The sequence below is a fragment of the Papaver somniferum genome, unplaced genomic scaffold, assembly GCF_003573695.1.
Source record: "Papaver somniferum cultivar HN1 unplaced genomic scaffold, ASM357369v1 unplaced-scaffold_179, whole genome shotgun sequence".
Taxonomy (NCBI): domain Eukaryota; kingdom Viridiplantae; phylum Streptophyta; class Magnoliopsida; order Ranunculales; family Papaveraceae; genus Papaver; species Papaver somniferum.
The window spans coordinates 38,621-46,904 of NW_020627596.1; the positions used below are offsets into that span (position 1 = coordinate 38,621).

An 8,284-nucleotide genomic window follows, 5' to 3' on the forward strand; every position below is an offset into this window, starting at 1 on the left:
GGGGGGGGATGATAAGAAATTCCCAATTACTTAGAATTTTTAATTAAAATTAGGGCTAGGGTTAGAAATACCTAAATTCTCTTGTTTTAGGCATTAGTTTATTTTTGGAAATTGTTCTGTTTTAAGAATTTTATTTTAGGTTCCTAGTTATAGAAGTAGTTTCCTTATATGTTTCCTTTCCTTAGTTCTACAGTTCAGTGGCCTATATAAGGAGGTAAAGTGTTATTAGCTTGATTATGTAGGAGAGTTATAAGTGTATTCTATATTTCTGTGTTCTTTTAAAGTCTACTCTGCTGGCAGTGAGTAAGAACTATTAAGTTCTTATCACCGGCACCCTTGGAATAAAGAACGAACTCGTTTACCATACGAATAGCGTTACCACTCAGTTGAAATATCCCTCGTTTGGTCTCCAACCTCGCAAGAACATCGTAAAAAATCGGATTAGAAGAATCATACAATGGAATGGGTAAGACGTCCTGTAATTTCCCGAGTGTGATCATAACCCTAGAATAAGACCAAGACTCATTAATGTTCTTCTGAGAGCCTTTGTGAATAGATTTGGTAAAATCATTTTGTGTTAATTCTTTCTCGAAATCTTCAAAACTCTTAATGTGAGGTTGATCTATCTTGGGATCCATGAGGATTGAAAAGGGGTAGAAACTCGAAACAAGAGGTAGGTGTGGGAACGAACCTGATAGCGAAAGGAAAAACCTGAAAGAAGAAGATCTTCAGAAAAGATTGGTGAAGAATGGGAGGAAAAAAGGTGAAACATCATAGAAGAGAAGAAGGAAGACAGAGGGGTTTGAATTTCAGAGACTAAAGGAAAGAATTAAAAAAAAATCTTTGTCTTTCTTTCTTTTTTTTGACAAAGGAAAAACAAGAAAACAACAATTAAGAAACACGAGAAACACTAGCTACATAAGAGGATTCTTCTCTTGCTCAATGAGATGCATTATACTCAGAGGGGGAGAGGAGAGCCACACATTTGAACTGTATGTAGTCGCATCTAGAGCTGCTAGATTATGTGCCACTTCATTGGCAGTCTTTCTAATGTACTCAAATTCCACCGAGTTGAAATTACTCAGGTCTTCTTTGATTCTGCTTATAGAGTTTTTAATTCTCCAACTTGGATTGAAATGATGGAACCTCAAATCATTGATGACATTCAGAGAATCTCCTTCCAATATGATGTCTCTGAACCCTTTGGTCAGTCCCAACTTCACTGCCAATTCTGCACTATATGCCTCTGCTTCAATAGCTGAGCAGTACTCAATGACCTTCTGACACCCCTGCACCCAGCCCTACTGTCTCTAGCAATAACACCACAAGCAAAGCCTTTTGGTCCTGCAGCTCCATCAAAATTGATCTTAACTTTCACTCCTTCTGGTGGTTCCCAGTAATCTCTTTGAGCTCCAGAATGTCACTTTCAGTTGGTCGCACTTCATCCATATTCACTTCAATCTTCATGTTGTACCAATACAGGGCTTCTTGAATGACCTTTTTCACCTTAAGAGTCTTCTTATTAAACACCACATCATTTATCCTCTTCCATATAGCCCAGAATATGCACAACCCCATTATGGGTTTGTCATATCCACCTCCTTCTTCTAACCAAATTCAATTGATGTTTTTGACAGTCATATTTGTAATTTCAGCAACTCTAAGGCTTAGAGGAGAGGCAAACAACACTGCTTGAGTCAGCTGACAATATGGAAGCAGATGCTCCGTACTTTCAGTGTTTCTTTCACATAGTCTACTCATAATTGATTTCATGAATATGTTTCTTGATGTTGCTAGCAACTGGTAGACCATTTTTAAGCATCCTCCAGCCAAACATCTGTATTCTTGGTGGTATTTTTTTCACATTCCAAAACTTTTTCCACGACAGCTCATTGTTTGTTGAAGTGGATAGAACTCTAGCTGTCAGAGTTTTGAAAAAGGATTTAGTTGAGAACTAACCTTTTGGATGATGAATCCACATAAGTTTGTCATTGGTGTTCTCCTCTGGCTCATTAGATAAGTGGATATCCATGATCTTGGTCACTTCAGTAGGATTGAATAGTTGTTGCAGCTTGGGTTCATCCCACTTTTGTTCACCTTGTAAAAAGAGATCTTTCACCTTATGTGCACCTTGATCACCATTCTCACTCTTCTCTGGTCTCATAGTTTGAACGCCTGGAATCCATGGGTCCTCCCAAATGTCAATATACTCACCTTTAACTACATTCCAACAACATCCATCTGTCTTTCTTCTCTGACTTTTAGCATAACACTCCAAGTTGCAGAACATCCTTTTTTTTTCTTTAGCTCCCAGAAATTTCCTTCTTGACATACTTAGCTTTCATTATTTGACCCCAGACACACTCCTTATCATCCAAGAATTTCCATATTAATTTGGCAATGATTACCATGTTCATCTGTTGTAGTGATCTAACTCCCAGTCCTCCCTGCTCCTTTTCCAGCTCAAAAATGCTCCAGTTGTGCATTTTCTTCATTTCCTTGTCATGACCCCACCAAAAGTTTCTCATGATTCTAGTCATCTTGTCTAGCACCTTCTTAGGAATGATTGAAGTAGCCATGTAACAAGGGGGTATTAATCCCAGTCCAGTATTGATTAGCATTGTTCTTCCTGCATGAGATAAGAACACTCTCTTCCAACCAACTGTCTTGGAGTCAAATCTGTCCTCCAGCCCATCATGTGAAGATATCAGGTGAGCAGGCTTTAGGAGTTGATGTCCCAAATATTTATCAGCAGTTTCCATCATTTGTACTCCCAACAAATTGGATATCTCCATTCTTTTTTCTCTAGGAACTCCTTTAGTGAAGAAAATTGCAGTAACGAGCCAAAAGAAAGACTAAAACTGGCATGTTTCGGTCATAAAAAGGACAATACGCATGGAAAAGGTGGGAGCGAAAACTCTGGGAACGTGGCGGTTGCATTAACTGCAAAAGACATTCTCTTTTCTCCCTCATTTAAACTCGAACGAAAAGAGAAAAGACAAAACATAAGTATGGAAAATAGATGTTAGAATTTTCGGCAATTAGAAAGCTAATATGCCGAACTTAATTCTTTTAATGTTACTTATTGTTGGTTTTGTGATCTTTGTATCAGAATTTCCCTCGAGTCTTACTTAAAATGTATGATTTTTTAGGGGAAAAAAAGAAAGAATTGGCAATAAAATTTGAACGTGACCACATGCGACATGCCTCGCTAAATTATCAAGTTGGACGCATGATTTTAACAAGTGGCAGCGGGCCACTTTTGATCAAAGCTAATACTGCACCAGCGATTCAGATTTTGTTTTGAGTTTTAGGCGTATTTTAGTCTATTTCTTAAAACCTTTTTATGCGTATTTTAGCTTTTATTTCCGTTTTTGGTTTACTTTCTCTTCTCTGAGAAAAGAGAGAAAACTTTTTACTTGAAATGCAGTAACCAGCTATATCAAAACCCTAAAGCAATTTTAGGCAGCCTCCTCCAAAATCCCTAGAATCGTACTTGAGAGAATGATGTTCTTCCGGAGTAAAATTTTCTCTTCTAGATCTATCACAAATGCTAGATTCCACTCTAGGAGCTACCCAGGAGGTAGTAATAGAAACAAACCCATTATTCTTGTTGGGGTTCCATCGTCTAAATATGTGATTAAAGAGCTGAAGGAGATGAACTCCACTTTGAAGGAGACCCAATCTCACTCGAGAGGAACAATGGTAGCTCTTCAAGAGCTCGCTAAAGAATCCAACTCTCGTACGAACAGATATGCCAAGTGGCTTGGGGTTACGGCTACTTTGGCTACAGTCTCCGGAGTCACAGTAATCGAGTTGATTCCAGGTGATGTGATGAAATATCCGTAATTGCTGGTAATCCTAAGGTAACTTTTCTGCTCCCTCATCATTCCAGAGTTCAATTTTATGTTGTCTGCTAATAAAATCTGGTTAAATTCGTAACAAATCTTATGTTCTTATTAATCAGGAAGATGAGGAAGCATCCGAGGAGATGGATACTAAATCTGAAAGTAAATCAAATGGTAAGTGTAATTACTTTGCAAATTTGTGGGTAGCTTTTTATTTACTGGTAAAAGTTAATTTGAGTTATCTATGCTATAACATGTCATATAAACTACGACACAGCTACATCGGAATGGTGTTATATTTTTATTTTTGTCTCAAACCCACACTATCACGTCAAACCTGGAATTGTACGACCAGTTGGAATGGCCGAATATGCCCAAAACATGCATAGATGTGATATAGGTTTTGATTTAATACTTAAAATTTGATGCAAAATTCTAGTTTGGTTGGTGGTGTATCGCCTTGTGCGAATCGGATAAACAGAGGGTATTTTCTTGTTTAGGTTTAAAAGGATCTTCGTTCTGACATAAATGGATTCTTCTCTAATCTACAATTTTCAAACTTTCTCTATCTCATTGTACAATCTGAAGAGCTTCAGAGAAATTTCAGGATAAGTAGAAATGGGCCAAAACCAAAATGGCAACCTTTCCTCTTCTGGTGCAGAAATCAATGGGGAATTCAAGTTTGCAAAGAAAACCTCGTTCATGTAGCTCATCCTTTGCCTCATGTGACTGGAAATGTTCGGCCGATTTATGATGAACTTTCCGAGCATGCTTCACCTGTACCCCTGATTAGCTTAGACTTCAGCTCTTTTAACTTCCATTTGTTACTTTTTTTATGCTTTGCAAACCTTCATTGTTACTACTGCAATGCCTATCATACGTTTGTTTTATTACAAAAATGATTTATATGTTTAAAACTGTAATAAATGTCATTGTCTTTAGGTGCAGCAGGAAACATTGGAGGTCCAAAGATAAGTCCAAAGCCTGCAGAATCTAAATCAGATTGTAAGTGATGTTCTGCAACATACTTTTTTTTTTCTTTCTAAATCATGAAATTGTATTACTCAAAGTAAAACCAAAGTTATACAAAAAAGGCTAGAGAGCCATAAGCTTTACTCCCTGCTCATATTTCATTCCTCCCAGAAAATATGGTTTTCCTTCATAGTACAGGACAATACCTCTTGAAAGTAGCACTCCTTTCTTTGCCATTTGGTCAGGGAAATTAATACGATCCAAGTATCCAGCTCCATCTGTTCTTGAAGTGATGTGTGATTTAATACCTCTTGAAAGTAGTACCTCTGTTTGAACTTAATTACGTTTGGCATTTCATCCTCATATATCACTTTATTCCTCGTATGCCATAGCTCTGTCATAGTATTAAAGGCACAATTAAACCATATTGCTTGTATAGCACCACTCTTCCCTTTATCCACCTGTAAGTACTTCTTCAAAAGACTAATCTGTAACATACTAATTCTGAGTTGATGTTTGTGTTAGAAATGGTATGTGTTAACCTTAATTATTGTAGTTACTTGTGAAATTGCTTGTGCCTGTCAGATATGTCAAATCTGTAATAAATGTCATGGTCTTTAGGTGCATCAGGAAACATCGGAGGTCCAACGATGACATCAACGCCTACAGAAAGTAAATCAGATGGTAATCTATTATAACATATTAATCATTCACTAGCATCAATCATTCAATCATGGCTCTACTTTGCTTTTGCTCAAAATGTATGGTGTAGTGCATTTCAATTTTCAGAACCAAGTATTGAAGCTTCAATAGAATGTGTAATGGATTACAGCCTTTATCTAGTTTGTGAAACATGGTTGGATGTGTATCTGGACGTATAGATTATGCAATTCTTGAGTTATTACTCTTGAACGGAAAACATGTTTGAAAGTGAATTTTGTACACCAGTATCTGAACATCTACATTTTCTGTTTAGAGAATAAATTGTAAAAAAAAAATTCAGATTAATTGATTCTCTGATCTAATGGTATTTATGTGCAGCAAGAAGCATGAAGAGTACACAGGTGGCTCCAAAACCTGCAGCAAGTAAATCAGATGGTTGATGGTTGTTCTATAAATGGGTATGTCATATGTGTTAATTGGATGGCTGATCTTAACTACTGTAATTACTTATGCGAGTTTGTGGAATAACTTTTTATTTTAGTTATGAATGCTAAAACATGTTATAAGCAACCTCATACGAAATTGAACATCACAGATGTCATCGGATATAAAAAAATTCTAGGGGTGCTTTTTATTTATTTTGTTTGAGCAATTGTTATTGAATTCAGTATGAAAACCAAAGACCGGAGACCCTTCTCCTCATCTTTTTAACATCTGAAGCATCTCCCTACATTTGCTTATACTATAAGTTATAGGATTTGCAGGGCCTCCGAGTAGGAGCCTTAGCATGTTATCCAAGTTGGTGGACCAGGCTTTAAATAGGAAAAATGACTGGTAGTTGGGTCAATCTCGAATTACCCCAACATACCGTGGCTTTTTGTGTTGTTCTTCTTTGTAGAGAAAATCCCAAGAAACCTGATGAAAGGTTTCTGCGAAATCAATTATGTGAACCAAACCAGGTTTAGCACTCTTGATTCGCAAACCTAAGCAGTCCACTATGGAAGATTTGATAACTTTTTAGAATACTGATTGTTGGCTGGAGATAACCATAGGCAACACCACTTTTAGTCTCTTGGTCAACCTTAGAAATCATTTTAAAGATTAAGACACTGTCCATGAGACCAATTGTTCAGGTACTTCCTAAATAGAAAAGAAACTTTCTTTGAGGATCAAAGACAACTAAGTGATCTTTGGTCTTCAATTGATAGTCCCCCATTTGTTAAATCATACACACATTTCACAATTATCATCAGTGATAGATTTGGCACTTTGGTTTCTATATTAAATCTTATTTTTTAAAAAAGATTGATTTGAATTCCATACTGAACAGCTTATCTGAGGAAAGATGAACTGGTTTTTCTTCCTCAATTTCCTTTAGTAAACCGACGATGGTTCAGTAAAAACAGTAAACTTAGCACCCAAAGTAGAATATAAAAAAAAACAAATGGTGAAAAAGAAGAAGTAAAGAGAACTACTCAGTTGGTAATTGAAATTCTGGATATTTGTCAGCTATAAATCTAGCCACATCATGTATTGTAAAATCAACTGAAGAACAAATGTCTTCCTTTTGCATTTTGGGATTCAAAAAGGAATATTTTTGCTGAAGCAACATCGTCTATATGTAATGCATTTGTAGATTTAAGACGGATCATCATCGTCCTTCTGGTCATTTAAACAAAATACGACGTATAAATTTTTGCACACGACACGATCGAGTTAGGTGTCCTCCCTGAATTTTCTAAAAATGATTTTGAGAAATGTGAATACTGTAGTCAAGCAAAAATAACCAAGACTTCACATAAATCTGTTGTAAGAGAATCAAAACCACTAGACTTAATACATTCTGATTTATGTGAATATGAAGGTATCCTAACTAGAAATGGCAAGAGGTATATCATGACGTTCATTGATGATTGTTCTAATTATACTTATGTTTATTTTTTGAGCCATAAGAACGAAGCTATTGAAAAGTTTAAGATTTTTATTGCTGAAATTGAAAATCAATTTGGTAGGAAAAATAAGAGATTTCGTAGTGATAGAGGTACTGAATATGATTTTGCTCCTTTTACTGAAATTTATCAAACTAATGGTATTATACATGAAAGAACTTCACCATATAATCCTCAAATGAATGGGAAAGCTGAAAGAAAGAATCGTACTCTTACTGAATTGACTGTTGCTTGTTTGCTTAGTTATGGTGCTGCTTCTCATTGGTGGGGTGAATGTTTGTTAACTGTTTGCCATGTTTTGAAACGCATTCCTAATAATAAAACCATGATATCTCCTTATGAACTTTGGAGAAATAGAAAACCTAATGTCTCTTATTTTAGAGTTTGGGGTTGTTTAGCTTTTGTAAGAAAACCTGATCCTAAAAGACATAAGTTAGAAACTAGAGCTTATGAATGTGTTTTTATTGGTTATGCTCAAAACAGTAAAGATTATATGTTCTTTGATATTAATAATAAGGTCATTATTGAATCTATTGATGTTGATTTCTTTGAAGAGAGATTTCCTTTTAAATCTAGCAATAGTTGGGGTAATAGTGGGGGTTCAATACCTAGTATTCTACCTAGTGCTAATTCTGAACCTAGATTAGAAGAACCTAGAAGTGAAGGAACTAGCACTGAAATTGAACCTAGATGCAGTAAAAGAGCTAGGACTGAGACAAAAGATAAAAATCCTGATTTTGAATTTTACGCTATAGAGGAAGAACCTTCTAATTTACGAGAGGCGTTTAGTTCTGTAGAGTCTAGTTTATGGCAAGAATCTGTAGATAATGAATGGGATTCTCATATGTCTAA

General features: G+C 36.0%; 1 long non-coding RNA gene across 1 annotated transcript; it reads left to right on the forward strand.

Annotated features, from left to right (window-relative positions):
- Positions 1–3,849: 3,849 nt before the first annotated feature.
- LOC113337749 lies at positions 3,850–6,069 on the forward strand. Its single transcript, XR_003354410.1, has 5 exons — positions 3,850–3,866; positions 3,968–4,022; positions 4,791–4,853; positions 5,442–5,504; positions 5,862–6,069. It is a non-coding gene; the product is annotated as an uncharacterized LOC113337749 (long non-coding RNA).
- Positions 6,070–8,284: the final 2,215 nt, after the last annotated feature.